The 16,651-nt window shown below is 47.4% G+C and overlaps 12 non-coding genes across 12 annotated transcripts; all 12 read right to left on the bottom strand.

Moving 5' to 3' along the window:
• Positions 1–89: 89 nt before the first annotated feature.
• Positions 90–280, bottom strand: LOC142285272 (U2 spliceosomal RNA). The gene has a single exon (XR_012746688.1). It is a non-coding gene; the product is annotated as a U2 spliceosomal RNA (small nuclear RNA).
• A 1,117-nt stretch (positions 281–1,397) lies between these two features.
• Positions 1,398–1,588, bottom strand: LOC142285166 (U2 spliceosomal RNA). Its single transcript, XR_012746597.1, has one exon. It is a non-coding gene; the product is annotated as a U2 spliceosomal RNA (small nuclear RNA).
• Positions 1,589–2,705: 1,117 nt separating this feature from the next.
• On the bottom strand, positions 2,706–2,896 carry LOC142285271 (U2 spliceosomal RNA). Its single transcript, XR_012746687.1, has one exon. It is a non-coding gene; the product is annotated as a U2 spliceosomal RNA (small nuclear RNA).
• Positions 2,897–4,013: 1,117 nt separating this feature from the next.
• Positions 4,014–4,204, bottom strand: LOC142285269 (U2 spliceosomal RNA). The gene has a single exon (XR_012746686.1). It is a non-coding gene; the product is annotated as a U2 spliceosomal RNA (small nuclear RNA).
• Positions 4,205–5,321: 1,117 nt separating this feature from the next.
• Positions 5,322–5,517, bottom strand: LOC142285236 (U2 spliceosomal RNA). Its single transcript, XR_012746662.1, has one exon. It is a non-coding gene; the product is annotated as a U2 spliceosomal RNA (small nuclear RNA).
• Positions 5,518–7,432: 1,915 nt separating this feature from the next.
• LOC142285267 (U2 spliceosomal RNA) lies at positions 7,433–7,623 on the bottom strand. Its single transcript, XR_012746684.1, has one exon. It is a non-coding gene; the product is annotated as a U2 spliceosomal RNA (small nuclear RNA).
• A 1,117-nt stretch (positions 7,624–8,740) lies between these two features.
• Positions 8,741–8,931, bottom strand: LOC142285266 (U2 spliceosomal RNA). Its single transcript, XR_012746683.1, has one exon. It is a non-coding gene; the product is annotated as a U2 spliceosomal RNA (small nuclear RNA).
• Positions 8,932–10,048: 1,117 nt separating this feature from the next.
• Positions 10,049–10,239, bottom strand: LOC142285221 (U2 spliceosomal RNA). The gene has a single exon (XR_012746649.1). It is a non-coding gene; the product is annotated as a U2 spliceosomal RNA (small nuclear RNA).
• Positions 10,240–11,356: 1,117 nt separating this feature from the next.
• LOC142285214 (U2 spliceosomal RNA) lies at positions 11,357–11,547 on the bottom strand. The gene has a single exon (XR_012746642.1). It is a non-coding gene; the product is annotated as a U2 spliceosomal RNA (small nuclear RNA).
• Positions 11,548–12,664: 1,117 nt separating this feature from the next.
• Positions 12,665–12,855, bottom strand: LOC142285265 (U2 spliceosomal RNA). Its single transcript, XR_012746682.1, has one exon. It is a non-coding gene; the product is annotated as a U2 spliceosomal RNA (small nuclear RNA).
• Positions 12,856–13,972: 1,117 nt separating this feature from the next.
• Positions 13,973–14,166, bottom strand: LOC142285233 (U2 spliceosomal RNA). Its single transcript, XR_012746659.1, has one exon. It is a non-coding gene; the product is annotated as a U2 spliceosomal RNA (small nuclear RNA).
• A 1,919-nt stretch (positions 14,167–16,085) lies between these two features.
• LOC142285264 (U2 spliceosomal RNA) lies at positions 16,086–16,276 on the bottom strand. Its single transcript, XR_012746680.1, has one exon. It is a non-coding gene; the product is annotated as a U2 spliceosomal RNA (small nuclear RNA).
• Positions 16,277–16,651: the final 375 nt, after the last annotated feature.

The following is a 16,651-nucleotide window of genomic DNA, read 5'->3' as shown; positions in this document are numbered from 1 at the left end:
AGTGTGTTAGATAAAAATTCATTTCAATTCGCTAATCGGGCTAATATGAATCAGGTGAATCGAGTTCTGCTTTTGGAAACTGGGTTAAGAAGGGGTGCACCGTTCCTGGAGGTACTGCAATACCAGGTCAATGCGTGGAGTGGACAGAGCAAGCTCTTTTTCCATCTCCCTGTTCTAAAAATCCATTTAATATATGGTCCCCAGATAGGGGACGTATCAGATATTAAACTGATAAGAACAGATACTACACTTGATCTTAGCCAAAAGGCCGAGAAGCGATAACCAGAATTGGTTTGGGCCTCGAGTGGCACCCTGGCCTATGCCGGACACATCTTAGGGAGAGAGAGCGAGAGGGAGACAAACCCACGCCTACACAAGACATTTTGTCACCCAAGCCAACCCTTGAAAAGGCTGCTTTGCAGAGCAAAAACAAGAAGAATGGTGCGTTTTGCAGCCGCCGCCCACTGCAATGAATCTGAATAACTCCTCCTTTAGGGCGCAAGCAACTCCCCTCCCCCTTGCAGTCTTTCCAATTCACGATACAAAAAGACGGACAGGACAGGTTGCCTGACTTTCCGTCACTGCCACCCTTTGCCATCCTTACCCGTAGAAAGCCCTTTCATCATCCCCAAACCCTAATCTTTTCCCTTTCCTTCCCAGCCCCCAAACCCTGCCCTCTGTACCTTTCTCACCACCCGCTTCCCTTCTCCTGTCATCCCCCTACCACCCGGGAAAAAAAGAGATTGCCCCCTCCTTCCACTAGCCCACCCTCCCACCCAAAGAACAACTTCTTCTGCGCAGCTTGTTTTCTAGGCAGCAGCGCTATTGTGATGTCATCGGGGGGCATTGTGACAAGCCGCCAGTGTTCCGTCTCTTCATGTTGTGCACTGTTCAAACCGAAAATACATCAACAGGCAGGCTACAGAAAAGCTTACTAACAAAGGTTAGAGAGGGGCTTTCTCAGAGGGCTTTTTACAGTTTGTCTATTCCCAATTAGCCGGTTTAGTATACTTAATGAAAGTACTAATTCTTTCATAGGCCGCCCATTCTTAGTATTTGACGTTCAGGTAACAACAGGTAACTTTATTTGGAGTGGAAGCAGAGAGATAACACCAGATGCCAATTGTAGATCCTCTCACACCTGTGGTCACTGCAGCATCTGACTCCACTTTGTCCAAAAGGGATCTATTCCATTCAATTACACATGATCTAGATTAGACTGACAACAAGATACTGCACGGGACATAGCAGAGTTGGTGAAGTTGAGTGGTGATGAGTTTGCTATTTGGATGAATAAAGCAAGTAAAAAGTGTGTTAGATAAAAATTCATTTCAATTCGCTAATCGGGCTAATATGAATCAGGTGAATCGAGTTCTGCTTTTGGAAACTGGGTTAAGAAGGGGTGCACCGTTCCTGGAGGTACTGCAATACCAGGTCAATGCGTGGAGTGGATAGAGCAAGCTCTTTTTCCATCTCCCTGTTCTAAAAATCCATTTAATATATGGTCCCCAGATAGGGGACGTATCAGATATTAAACTGATAAGAACAGATACTACACTTGATCTTAGCCAAAAGGCCGAGAAGCGATAACCAGAATTGGTTTGGGCCTCGAGTGGCACCCTGGCCTATGCCGGACACATCTTAGGGAGAGAGAGCGAGAGGGAGACAAACCCACGCCTACACAAGACATTTTGTCACCCAAGCCAACCCTTGAAAAGGCTGCTTTGCAGAGCAAAAACAAGAAGAATGGTGCGTTTTGCAGCCGCCGCCCACTGCAATGAATCTGAATAACTCCTCCTTTAGGGCGCAAGCAACTCCCCTCCCCCTTGCAGTCTTTCCAATTCACGATACAAAAAGACGGACAGGACAGGTTGCCTGACTTTCCGTCACTGCCACCCTTTGCCATCCTTACCCGTAGAAAGCCCTTTCATCATCCCCAAACCCTAATCTTTTCCCTTTCCTTCCCAGCCCCCAAACCCTGCCCTCTGTACCTTTCTCACCACCCGCTTCCCTTCTCCTGTCATCCCCCTACCACCCGGGAAAAAAAGAGATTGCCCCCTCCTTCCACTAGCCCACCCTCCCACCCAAAGAACAACTTCTTCTGCGCAGCTTGTTTTCTAGGCAGCAGCGCTATTGTGATGTCATCGGGGGGCATTGTGACAAGCCGCCAGTGTTCCGTCTCTTCATGTTGTGCACTGTTCAAACCGAAAATACATCAACAGGCAGGCTACAGAAAAGCTTACTAACAAAGGTTAGAGAGGGGCTTTCTCAGAGGGCTTTTTACAGTTTGTCTATTCCCAATTAGCCGGTTTAGTATACTTAATGAAAGTACTAATTCTTTCATAGGCCGCCCATTCTTAGTATTTGACGTTCAGGTAACAACAGGTAACTTTATTTGGAGTGGAAGCAGAGAGATAACACCAGATGCCAATTGTAGATCCTCTCACACCTGTGGTCACTGCAGCATCTGACTCCACTTTGTCCAAAAGGGATCTATTCCATTCAATTACACATGATCTAGATTAGACTGACAACAAGATACTGCACGGGACATAGCAGAGTTGGTGAAGTTGAGTGGTGATGAGTTTGCTATTTGGATGAATAAAGCAAGTAAAAAGTGTGTTAGATAAAAATTCATTTCAATTCGCTAATCGGGCTAATATGAATCAGGTGAATCGAGTTCTGCTTTTGGAAACTGGGTTAAGAAGGGGTGCACCGTTCCTGGAGGTACTGCAATACCAGGTCAATGCGTGGAGTGGACAGAGCAAGCTCTTTTTCCATCTCCCTGTTCTAAAAATCCATTTAATATATGGTCCCCAGATAGGGGACGTATCAGATATTAAACTGATAAGAACAGATACTACACTTGATCTTAGCCAAAAGGCCGAGAAGCGATAACCAGAATTGGTTTGGGCCTCGAGTGGCACCCTGGCCTATGCCGGACACATCTTAGGGAGAGAGAGCGAGAGGGAGACAAACCCACGCCTACACAAGACATTTTGTCACCCAAGCCAACCCTTGAAAAGGCTGCTTTGCAGAGCAAAAACAAGAAGAATGGTGCGTTTTGCAGCCGCCGCCCACTGCAATGAATCTGAATAACTCCTCCTTTAGGGCGCAAGCAACTCCCCTCCCCCTTGCAGTCTTTCCAATTCACGATACAAAAAGACGGACAGGACAGGTTGCCTGACTTTCCGTCACTGCCACCCTTTGCCATCCTTACCCGTAGAAAGCCCTTTCATCATCCCCAAACCCTAATCTTTTCCCTTTCCTTCCCAGCCCCCAAACCCTGCCCTCTGTACCTTTCTCACCACCCGCTTCCCTTCTCCTGTCATCCCCCTACCACCCGGGAAAAAAAGAGATTGCCCCCTCCTTCCACTAGCCCACCCTCCCACCCAAAGAACAACTTCTTCTGCGCAGCTTGTTTTCTAGGCAGCAGCGCTATTGTGATGTCATCGGGGGGCATTGTGACAAGCCGCCAGTGTTCCGTCTCTTCATGTTGTGCACTGTTCAAACCGAAAATACATCAACAGGCAGGCTACAGAAAAGCTTACTAACAAAGGTTAGAGAGGGGCTTTCTCAGAGGGCTTTTTACAGTTTGTCTATTCCCAATTAGCCGGTTTAGTATACTTAATGAAAGTACTAATTCTTTCATAGGCCGCCCATTCTTAGTATTTGACGTTCAGGTAACAACAGGTAACTTTATTTGGAGTGGAAGCAGAGAGATAACACCAGATGCCAATTGTAGATCCTCTCACACCTGTGGTCACTGCAGCATCTGACTCCACTTTGTCCAAAAGGGATCTATTCCATTCAATTACACATGATCTAGATTAGACTGACAACAAGATACTGCACGGGACATAGCAGAGTTGGTGAAGTTGAGTGGTGATGAGTTTGCTATTTGGATGAATAAAGCAAGTAAAAAGTGTGTTAGATAAAAATTCATTTCAATTCGCTAATCGGGCTAATATGAATCAGGTGAATCGAGTTCTGCTTTTGGAAACTGGGTTAAGAAGGGGTGCACCGTTCCTGGAGGTACTGCAATACCAGGTCAATGCGTGGAGTGGACAGAGCAAGCTCTTTTTCCATCTCCCTGTTCTAAAAATCCATTTAATATATGGTCCCCAGATAGGGGACGTATCAGATATTAAACTGATAAGAACAGATACTACACTTGATCTTAGCCAAAAGGCCGAGAAGCGATAACCAGAATTGGTTTGGGCCTCGAGTGGCACCCTGGCCTATGCCGGACACATCTTAGGGAGAGAGAGCGAGAGGGAGACAAACCCACGCCTACACAAGACATTTTGTCACCCAAGCCAACCCTTGAAAAGGCTGCTTTGCAGAGCAAAAACAAGAAGAATGGTGCGTTTTGCAGCCGCCGCCCACTGCAATGAATCTGAATAACTCCTCCTTTAGGGCGCAAGCAACTCACCTCCCCCTTGCAGTCTTTCCAATTCACGATACAAAAAGACGGACAGGACAGGTTGCCTGACTTTCCGTCACTGCCACCCTTTGCCATCCTTACCCGTAGAAAGCCCTTTCATCATCCCCAAACCCTAATCTTTTCCCTTTCCTTCCCAGCCCCCAAACCCTGCCCTCTGTACCTTTCTCACCACCCGCTTCCCTTCTCCTGTCATCCCCCTACCACCCGGGAAAAAAAGAGATTGCCCCCTCCTTCCACTAGCCCACCCTCCCACCCAAAGAACAACTTCTTCTGCGCAGCTTGTTTTCTAGGCAGCAGCGCTATTGTGATGTCATCGGGGGGCATTGTGACAAGCCGCCAGTGTTCCGTCTCTTCATGTTGTGCACTGTTCAAACCGAAAATACATCAACAGGCAGGCTACAGAAAAGCTTACTAACAAAGGTTAGAGAGGGGCTTTCTCAGAGGGCTTTTTACAGTTTGTCTATTCCCAATTAGCCGGTTTAGTATACTTAATGAAAGTACTAATTCTTTCATAGGCCGCCCATTCTTAGTATTTGACGTTCAGGTAACAACAGGTAACTTTATTTGGAGTGGAAGCAGAGAGATAACACCAGATGCCAATTGTAGATCCTCTCACACCTGTGGTCACTGCAGCATCTGACTCCACTTTGTCCAAAAGGGATCTATTCCATTCAATTACACATGATCTAGATTAGACTGACAACAAGATACTGCACGGGACATAGCAGAGTTGGTGAAGTTGAGTGGTGATGAGTTTGCTATTTGGATGAATAAAGCAAGTAAAAAGTGTGTTAGATAAAAATTCATTTCAATTCGCTAATCGGGCTAATATGAATCAGGTGAATCGAGTTCTGCTTTTGGAAACTGGGTTAAGAAGGGGTGCACCGTTCCTGGAGGTACTGCAATACCAGGTCAATGCGTGGAGTGGACAGAGCAAGCTCTTTTTCCATCTCCCTGTTCTAAAAATCCATTTAATATATGGTCCCCAGATAGGGGACGTATCAGATATTAAACTGATAAGAACAGATTTTGATTTAATGAAGCTTTCCAAAGCACCACAAAAAATGCATGACCGAAGTCACACCAAAAACAGTGCAAAGGCTAGGATTCGTGTGGACCCCACCGTGAGGAGAGGGTCCCCAAAAATCAACCCCGTCCCTCCGAGCCAGAAGGCCACAGCAAGGGTCAGGGATCTTCGGTGCTCCCCCAAGCCGAAGCCTGGTTGAGCCTTGTCGTTGCTCCCAGCGTCCACCCAGGCATCTTACCCAAGTGGAGTAGAGAGCTACTAGTTGTTGGTTTCGCAGCCGAAACTGCCCGGACCATCAACCGGTGTTGGTTTCTCAGCCCAAGGCTAACCGGACCTCCAACCGGGTGTTGGTTTCTCAGCCGAAGCTGACCCAGACCTCCAACCGGGTGTTGGTTTCTCAGCCGAAGCTGATCCGGACCTCCAACCGGGTGTTAGTTTCTCAGCCCAAAGCTGACCAGACCTCCGACCGGGAATATAAAAATTTCCCTTCCTAGCCAGAAGGCCGGGATAGGGTAATATGCTCAAAAAGTATGAAAAGGCAAGGTACGGTGTGCTACAGAGCCCAAGGCTTGCCGGGGTCCCAAGCCAGCAAGCTCAGACTCACTCCAGGGTCGTCAGTCCTGGGGCACGTTGTACCATAGCCCCCCATCCTTACTCAGTCTAATAGCCTCGATCCTGGTAGGGCCATGTTTTCCACTAGATGAATATACTATCCACCCAGAGTACTAGCAAGCGCAACCTTCCAGTGTGCATTGTATCATTGTACTAAGGTGGCCTGGAGCTTAAACCACCTCTTCGAACAACACTACACTTGATCTTAGCCAAAAGGCCGAGAAGCGATAACCAGAATTGGTTTGGGCCTCGAGTGGCACCCTGGCCTATGCCGGACACATCTTAGGGAGAGAGAGCGAGAGGGAGACAAACCCACGCCTACACAAGACATTTTGTCACCCAAGCCAACCCTTGAAAAGGCTGCTTTGCAGAGCAAAAACAAGAAGAATGGTGCGTTTTGCAGCCGCCGCCCACTGCAATGAATCTGAATAACTCCTCCTTTAGGGCGCAAGCAACTCCCCTCCCCCTTGCAGTCTTTCCAATTCACGATACAAAAAGACGGACAGGACAGGTTGCCTGACTTTCCGTCACTGCCACCCTTTGACATCCTTACCCGTAGAAAGCCCTTTCATCATCCCCAAACCCTAATCTTTTCCCTTTCCTTCCCAGCCCCCAAACCCTGCCCTCTGTACCTTTCTCACCACCCGCTTCCCTTCTCCTGTCATCCCCCTACCACCCGGGAAAAAAAGAGATTGCCCCCTCCTTCCACTAGCCCACCCTCCCACCCAAAGAACAACTTCTTCTGCGCAGCTTGTTTTCTAGGCAGCAGCGCTATTGTGATGTCATCGGGGGGCATTGTGACAAGCCGCCAGTGTTCCGTCTCTTCATGTTGTGCACTGTTCAAACCGAAAATACATCAACAGGCAGGCTACAGAAAAGCTTACTAACAAAGGTTAGAGAGGGGCTTTCTCAGAGGGCTTTTTACAGTTTGTCTATTCCCAATTAGCCGGTTTAGTATACTTAATGAAAGTACTAATTCTTTCATAGGCCGCCCATTCTTAGTATTTGACGTTCAGGTAACAACAGGTAACTTTATTTGGAGTGGAAGCAGAGAGATAACACCAGATGCCAATTGTAGATCCTCTCACACCTGTGGTCACTGCAGCATCTGACTCCACTTTGTCCAAAAGGGATCTATTCCATTCAATTACACATGATCTAGATTAGACTGACAACAAGATACTGCACGGGACATAGCAGAGTTGGTGAAGTTGAGTGGTGATGAGTTTGCTATTTGGATGAATAAAGCAAGTAAAAAGTGTGTTAGATAAAAATTCATTTCAATTCGCTAATCGGGCTAATATGAATCAGGTGAATCGAGTTCTGCTTTTGGAAACTGGGTTAAGAAGGGGTGCACCGTTCCTGGAGGTACTGCAATACCAGGTCAATGCGTGGAGTGGACAGAGCAAGCTCTTTTTCCATCTCCCTGTTCTAAAAATCCATTTAATATATGGTCCCCAGATAGGGGACGTATCAGATATTAAACTGATAAGAACAGATACTACACTTGATCTTAGCCAAAAGGCCGAGAAGCGATAACCAGAATTGGTTTGGGCCTCGAGTGGCACCCTGGCCTATGCCGGACACATCTTAGGGAGAGAGAGCGAGAGGGAGACAAACCCACGCCTACACAAGACATTTTGTCACCCAAGCCAACCCTTGAAAAGGCTGCTTTGCAGAGCAAAAACAAGAAGAATGGTGCGTTTTGCAGCCGCCGCCCACTGCAATGAATCTGAATAACTCCTCCTTTAGGGCGCAAGCAACTCCCCTCCCCCTTGCAGTCTTTCCAATTCACGATACAAAAAGACGGACAGGACAGGTTGCCTGACTTTCCGTCACTGCCACCCTTTGCCATCCTTACCCGTAGAAAGCCCTTTCATCATCCCCAAACCCTAATCTTTTCCCTTTCCTTCCCAGCCCCCAAACCCTGCCCTCTGTACCTTTCTCACCACCCGCTTCCCTTCTCCTGTCATCCCCCTACCACCCGGGAAAAAAAGAGATTGCCCCCTCCTTCCACTAGCCCACCCTCCCACCCAAAGAACAACTTCTTCTGCGCAGCTTGTTTTCTAGGCAGCAGCGCTATTGTGATGTCATCGGGGGGCATTGTGACAAGCCGCCAGTGTTCCGTCTCTTCATGTTGTGCACTGTTCAAACCGAAAATACATCAACAGGCAGGCTACAGAAAAGCTTACTAACAAAGGTTAGAGAGGGGCTTTCTCAGAGGGCTTTTTACAGTTTGTCTATTCCCAATTAGCCGGTTTAGTATACTTAATGAAAGTACTAATTCTTTCATAGGCCGCCCATTCTTAGTATTTGACGTTCAGGTAACAACAGGTAACTTTATTTGGAGTGGAAGCAGAGAGATAACACCAGATGCCAATTGTAGATCCTCTCACACCTGTGGTCACTGCAGCATCTGACTCCACTTTGTCCAAAAGGGATCTATTCCATTCAATTACACATGATCTAGATTAGACTGACAACAAGATACTGCACGGGACATAGCAGAGTTGGTGAAGTTGAGTGGTGATGAGTTTGCTATTTGGATGAATAAAGCAAGTAAAAAGTGTGTTAGATAAAAATTCATTTCAATTCGCTAATCGGGCTAATATGAATCAGGTGAATCGAGTTCTGCTTTTGGAAACTGGGTTAAGAAGGGGTGCACCGTTCCTGGAGGTACTGCAATACCAGGTCAATGCGTGGAGTGGACAGAGCAAGCTCTTTTTCCATCTCCCTGTTCTAAAAATCCATTTAATATATGGTCCCCAGATAGGGGACGTATCAGATATTAAACTGATAAGAACAGATACTACACTTGATCTTAGCCAAAAGGCCGAGAAGCGATAACCAGAATTGGTTTGGGCCTCGAGTGGCACCCTGGCCTATGCCGGACACATCTTAGGGAGAGAGAGCGAGAGGGAGACAAACCCACGCCTACACAAGACATTTTGTCACCCAAGCCAACCCTTGAAAAGGCTGCTTTGCAGAGCAAAAACAAGAAGAATGGTGCGTTTTGCAGCCGCCGCCCACTGCAATGAATCTGAATAACTCCTCCTTTAGGGCGCAAGCAACTCCCCTCCCCCTTGCAGTCTTTCCAATTCACGATACAAAAAGACGGACAGGACAGGTTGCCTGACTTTCCGTCACTGCCACCCTTTGCCATCCTTACCCGTAGAAAGCCCTTTCATCATCCCCAAACCCTAATCTTTTCCCTTTCCTTCCCAGCCCCCAAACCCTGCCCTCTGTACCTTTCTCACCACCCGCTTCCCTTCTCCTGTCATCCCCCTACCACCCGGGAAAAAAAGAGATTGCCCCCTCCTTCCACTAGCCCACCCTCCCACCCAAAGAACAACTTCTTCTGCGCAGCTTGTTTTCTAGGCAGCAGCGCTATTGTGATGTCATCGGGGGGCATTGTGACAAGCCGCCAGTGTTCCGTCTCTTCATGTTGTGCACTGTTCAAACCGAAAATACATCAACAGGCAGGCTACAGAAAAGCTTACTAACAAAGGTTAGAGAGGGGCTTTCTCAGAGGGCTTTTTACAGTTTTTCTATTCCCAATTAGCCAGTTTAGTATACTTAATGAAAGTACTAATTCTTTCATAGGCCGCCCATTCTTAGTATTTGACGTTCAGGTAACAACAGGTAACTTTATTTGGAGTGGAAGCAGAGAGATAACACCAGATGCCAATTGTAGATCCTCTCACACCTGTGGTCACTGCAGCATCTGACTCCACTTTGTCCAAAAGGGATCTATTCCATTCAATTACACATGATCTAGATTAGACTGACAACAAGATACTGCACGGGACATAGCAGAGTTGGTGAAGTTGAGTGGTGATGAGTTTGCTATTTGGATGAATAAAGCAAGTAAAAAGTGTGTTAGATAAAAATTCATTTCAATTCGCTAATCGGGCTAATATGAATCAGGTGAATCGAGTTCTGCTTTTGGAAACTGGGTTAAGAAGGGGTGCACCGTTCCTGGAGGTACTGCAATACCAGGTCAATGCGTGGAGTGGACAGAGCAAGTTCTTTTTCCATCTCCCTGTTCTAAAAATCCATTTAATATATGGTCCCCAGATAGGGGACGTATCAGATATTAAACTGATAAGAACAGATACTACACTTGATCTTAGCCAAAAGGCCGAGAAGCGATAACCAGAATTGGTTTGGGCCTCGAGTGGCACCCTGGCCTATGCCGGACACATCTTAGGGAGAGAGAGCGAGAGGGAGACAAACCCACGCCTACACAAGACATTTTGTCACCCAAGCCAACCCTTGAAAAGGCTGCTTTGCAGAGCAAAAACAAGAAGAATGGTGCGTTTTGCAGCCGCCGCCCACTGCAATGAATCTGAATAACTCCTCCTTTAGGGCGCAAGCAACTCCCCTCCCCCTTGCAGTCTTTCCAATTCACGATACAAAAAGACGGACAGGACAGGTTGCCTGACTTTCCGTCACTGCCACCCTTTGCCATCCTTACCCGTAGAAAGCCCTTTCATCATCCCCAAACCCTAATCTTTTCCCTTTCCTTCCCAGCCCCCAAACCCTGCCCTCTGTACCTTTCTCACCACCCGCTTCCCTTCTCCTGTCATCCCCCTACCACCCGGGAAAAAAAGAGATTGCCCCCTCCTTCCACTAGCCCACCCTCCCACCCAAAGAACAACTTCTTCTGCGCAGCTTGTTTTCTAGGCAGCAGCGCTATTGTGATGTCATCGGGGGGCATTGTGACAAGCCGCCAGTGTTCCGTCTCTTCATGTTGTGCACTGTTCAAACCGAAAATACATCAACAGGCAGGCTACAGAAAAGCTTACTAACAAAGGTTAGAGAGGGGCTTTCTCAGAGGGCTTTTTACAGTTTGTCTATTCCCAATTAGCCGGTTTAGTATACTTAATGAAAGTACTAATTCTTTCATAGGCCGCCCATTCTTAGTATTTGACGTTCAGGTAACAACAGGTAACTTTATTTGGAGTGGAAGCAGAGAGATAACACCAGATGCCAATTGTAGATCCTCTCACACCTGTGGTCACTGCAGCATCTGACTCCACTTTGTCCAAAAGGGATCTATTCCATTCAATTACACATGATCTAGATTAGACTGACAACAAGATACTGCACGGGACATAGCAGAGTTGGTGAAGTTGAGTGGTGATGAGTTTGCTATTTGGATGAATAAAGCAAGTAAAAAGTGTGTTAGATAAAAATTCATTTCAATTCGCTAATCGGGCTAATATGAATCAGGTGAATCGAGTTCTGCTTTTGGAAACTGGGTTAAGAAGGGGTGCACCGTTCCTGGAGGTACTGCAATACCAGGTCAATGCGTGGAGTGGACAGAGCAAGCTCTTTTTCCATCTCCCTGTTCTAAAAATCCATTTAATATATGGTCCCCAGATAGGGGACGTATCAGATATTAAACTGATAAGAACAGATACTACACTTGATCTTAGCCAAAAGGCCAAGAAGCGATAACCAGAATTGGTTTGGGCCTCGAGTGGCACCCTGGCCTATGCCGGACACATCTTAGGGAGAGAGAGCGAGAGGGAGACAAACCCACGCCTACACAAGACATTTTGTCACCCAAGCCAACCCTTGAAAAGGCTGCTTTGCAGAGCAAAAACAAGAAGAATGGTGCGTTTTGCAGCCGCCGCCCACTGCAATGAATCTGAATAACTCCTCCTTTAGGGCGCAAGCAACTCCCCTCCCCCTTGCAGTCTTTCCAATTCACGATACAAAAAGACGGACAGGACAGGTTGCCTGACTTTCCGTCACTGCCACCCTTTGCCATCCTTACCCGTAGAAAGCCCTTTCATCATCCCCAAACCCTAATCTTTTCCCTTTCCTTCCCAGCCCCCAAACCCTGCCCTCTGTACCTTTCTCACCACCCGCTTCCCTTCTCCTGTCATCCCCCTACCACCCGGGAAAAAAAGAGATTGCCCCCTCCTTCCACTAGCCCACCCTCCCACCCAAAGAACAACTTCTTCTGCGCAGCTTGTTTTCTAGGCAGCAGCGCTATTGTGATGTCATCGGGGGGCATTGTGACAAGCCGCCAGTGTTCCGTCTCTTCATGTTGTGCACTGTTCAAACCGAAAATACATCAACAGGCAGGCTACAGAAAAGCTTACCAACAAAGGTTAGAGAGGGGCTTTCTCAGAGGGCTTTTTACAGTTTGTCTATTCCCAATTAGCCGGTTTAGTATACTTAATGAAAGTACTAATTCTTTCATAGGCCGCCCATTCTTAGTATTTGACGTTCAGGTAACAACAGGTAACTTTATTTGGAGTGGAAGCAGAGAGATAACACCAGATGCCAATTGTAGATCCTCTCACACCTGTGGTCACTGCAGCATCTGACTCCACTTTGTCCAAAAGGGATCTATTCCATTCAATTACACATGATCTAGATTAGACTGACAACAAGATACTGCACGGGACATAGCAGAGTTGGTGAAGTTGAGTGGTGATGAGTTTGCTATTTGGATGAATAAAGCAAGTAAAAAGTGTGTTAGATAAAAATTCATTTCAATTCGCTAATCGGGCTAATATGAATCAGGTGAATCGAGTTCTGCTTTTGGAAACTGGGTTAAGAAGGGGTGCACCGTTCCTGGAGGTACTGCAATACCAGGTCAATGCGTGGAGTGGACAGAGCAAGCTCTTTTTCCATCTCCCTGTTCTAAAAATCCATTTAATATATGGTCCCCAGATAGGGGACGTATCAGATATTAAACTGATAAGAACAGATACTACACTTGATCTTAGCCAAAAGGCCGAGAAGCGATAACCAGAATTGGTTTGGGCCTCGAGTGGCACCCTGGCCTATGCCGGACACATCTTAGGGAGAGAGAGCGAGAGGGAGACAAACCCACGCCTACACAAGACATTTTGTCACCCAAGCCAACCCTTGAAAAGGCTGCTTTGCAGAGCAAAAACAAGAAGAATGGTGCGTTTTGCAGCCGCCGCCCACTGCAATGAATCTGAATAACTCCTCCTTTAGGGCGCAAGCAACTCCCCTCCCCCTTGCAGTCTTTCCAATTCACGATACAAAAAGACGGACAGGACAGGTTGCCTGACTTTCCGTCACTGCCACCCTTTGCCATCCTTACCCGTAGAAAGCCCTTTCATCATCCCCAAACCCTAATCTTTTCCCTTTCCTTCCCAGCCCCCAAACCCTGCCCTCTGTACCTTTCTCACCACCCGCTTCCCTTCTCCTGTCATCCCCCTACCACCCGGGAAAAAAAGAGATTGCCCCCTCCTTCCACTAGCCCACCCTCCCACCCAAAGAACAACTTCTTCTGCGCAGCTTGTTTTCTAGGCAGCAGCGCTATTGTGATGTCATCGGGGGGCATTGTGACAAGCCGCCAGTGTTCCGTCTCTTCATGTTGTGCACTGTTCAAACCGAAAATACATCAACAGGCAGGCTACAGAAAAGCTTACTAACAAAGGTTAGAGAGGGGCTTTCTCAGAGGGCTTTTTACAGTTTGTCTATTCCCAATTAGCCGGTTTAGTATACTTAATGAAAGTACTAATTCTTTCATAGGCCGCCCATTCTTAGTATTTGACGTTCAGGTAACAACAGGTAACTTTATTTGGAGTGGAAGCAGAGAGATAACACCAGATGCCAATTGTAGATCCTCTCACACCTGTGGTCACTGCAGCATCTGACTCCACTTTGTCCAAAAGGGATCTATTCCATTCAATTACACATGATCTAGATTAGACTGACAACAAGATACTGCACGGGACATAGCAGAGTTGGTGAAGTTGAGTGGTGATGAGTTTGCTATTTGGATGAATAAAGCAAGTAAAAAGTGTGTTAGATAAAAATTCATTTCAATTCGCTAATCGGGCTAATATGAATCAGGTGAATCGAGTTCTGCTTTTGGAAACTGGGTTAAGAAGGGGTGCACCGTTCCTGGAGGTACTGCAATACCAGGTCAATGCGTGGAGTGGACAGAGCAAGCTCTTTTTCCATCTCCCTGTTCTAAAAATCCATTTAATATATGGTCCCCAGATAGGGGACGTATCAGATATTAAACTGATAAGAACAGATTTTTTGATTTAATGAAGCTTTCCAAAGCACCACAAAAAATGCATGACCGAAGTCACACCAAAAACAGTGCAAAGGCTAGGATTCGTGTGGACCCCACCGTGAGGAGAGGGTCCCCAAAAATCAACCCCGTCCCTCCGAGCCAGAAGGCCACAGCAAGGGTCAGGGATCTTCGGTGCTCCCCCAAGCCGAAGCCTGGTTGAGCCTTGTCGTTGCTCCCAGCGTCCACCCAGGCATCTTACCCAAGTGGAGTAGAGAGCTACTAGTTGTTGGTTTCGCAGCCGAAACTGCCCGGACCGTCAACCGGTGTTGGTTTCTCAGCCCAAGGCTAACCGGACCTCCAACCGGGTGTTGGTTTCTCAGCCGAAGCTGACCCAGACCTCCAACCGGGTGTTGGTTTCTCAGCCGAAGCTGACCCGGACCTCCAACCGGGTGTTAGTTTCTCAGCCCAAAGCTGACCAGACCTCCGACCGGGATTATAAAAATTTCCCTTCCTAGCCAGAAGGCCGGGATAGGGTAATATGCTCAAAAAGTATGAAAAGGCAAGGTACGGTGTGCTACAGAGCCCAAGGCTTGCCGGGGTCCCAAGCCAGCAAGCTCAGACTCACTCCAGGGTCGTCAGTCCTGGGGCACGTTGTACCATAGCCCCCCATCCTTACTCAGTCTAATAGCCTCGATCCTGGTAGGGCCATGTTTTCCACTAGATGAATATACTATCCACCCAGAGTACTAGGAAGCGCAACCTTCCAGTGTGCATTGTATCATTGTACTAAGGTGGCCTGGAGCTTAAACCACCTCTTCGAACAACACTACACTTGATCTTAGCCAAAAGGCCGAGAAGCGATAACCAGAATTGGTTTGGGCCTCGAGTGGCACCCTGGCCTATGCCGGACACATCTTAGGGAGAGAGAGCGAGAGGGAGACAAACCCACGCCTACACAAGACATTTTGTCACCCAAGCCAACCCTTGAAAAGGCTGCTTTGCAGAGCAAAAACAAGAAGAATGGTGCGTTTTGCAGCCGCCGCCCACTGCAATGAATCTGAATAACTCCTCCTTTAGGGCGCAAGCAACTCCCCTCCCCCTTGCAGTCTTTCCAATTCACGATACAAAAAGACGGACAGGACAGGTTGCCTGACTTTCCGTCACTGCCACCCTTTGCCATCCTTACCCGTAGAAAGCCCTTTCATCATCCCCAAACCCTAATCTTTTCCCTTTCCTTCCCAGCCCCCAAACCCTGCCCTCTGTACCTTTCTCACCACCCGCTTCCCTTCTCCTGTCATCCCCCTACCACCCGGGAAAAAAAGAGATTGCCCCCTCCTTCCACTAGCCCACCCTCCCACCCAAAGAACAACTTCTTCTGCGCAGCTTGTTTTCTAGGCAGCAGCGCTATTGTGATGTCATCGGGGGGCATTGTGACAAGCCGCCAGTGTTCCGTCTCTTCATGTTGTGCACTGTTCAAACCGAAAATACATCAACAGGCAGGCTACAGAAAAGCTTACTAACAAAGGTTAGAGAGGGGCTTTCTCAGAGGGCTTTTTACAGTTTGTCTATTCCCAATTAGCCGGTTTAGTATACTTAATGAAAGTACTAATTCTTTCATAGGCCGCCCATTCTTAGTATTTGACGTTCAGGTAACAACAGGTAACTTTATTTGGAGTGGAAGCAGAGAGATAACACCAGATGCCAATTGTAGATCCTCTCACACCTGTGGTCACTGCAGCATCTGACTCCACTTTGTCCAAAAGGGATCTATTCCATTCAATTACACATGATCTAGATTAGACTGACAACAAGATACTGCACGGGACATAGCAGAGTTGGTGAAGTTGAGTGGTGATGAGTTTGCTATTTGGATGAATAAAGCAAGTAAAAAGTGTGTTAGATAAAAATTCATTTCAATTCGCTAATCGGGCTAATATGAATCAGGTGAATCGAGTTCTGCTTTTGGAAACTGGGTTAAGAAGGGGTGCACCGTTCCTGGAGGTACTGCAATACCAGGTCAATGCGTGGAGTGGACAGAGCAAGCTCTTTTTCCATCTCCCTGTTCTAAAAATCCATTTAATATATGGTCCCCAGATAGGGGACGTATCAGATATTAAACTGATAAGAACAGATACTACACTTGATCTTAGCCAAAAGGCCGAGAAGCGATAACCAGAATTGGTTTGGGCCTCGAGTGGCACCCTGGCCTATGGCGGACACATCTTAGGGAGAGAGAGCGAGAGGGAGACAAACCCACGCCTACACAAGACATTTTGTCACCCAAGCCAACCCTTGAAAAGGCTGCTTTGCAGAGCAAAAACAAGAAGAATGGTGCGTTTTGCAGCCGCCGCCCACTGCAATGAATCTGAATAACTCCTCCTTTAGGGCGCAAGCAACTCCCCTCCCCCTTGCAGTCTTTCCAATTCACGATACAAAAAGACGGACAGGACAGGTTGCCTGACTTTCCGTCACTGCCACCCTTTGCCATCCTTACCCGTAGAAAGCCCTTTCATCATCCCCAAACCCTAATCTTTTCCCTTTCCTT

Source organism: Anomaloglossus baeobatrachus, unplaced genomic scaffold, assembly GCF_048569485.1.
Source record: "Anomaloglossus baeobatrachus isolate aAnoBae1 unplaced genomic scaffold, aAnoBae1.hap1 Scaffold_597, whole genome shotgun sequence".
In the NCBI taxonomy this organism is placed as follows: domain Eukaryota; kingdom Metazoa; phylum Chordata; class Amphibia; order Anura; family Aromobatidae; genus Anomaloglossus; species Anomaloglossus baeobatrachus.
The sequence above is the reverse complement of the archived record's forward strand: the minus strand, read 5'-3'. Positions and strand labels throughout refer to the sequence as shown.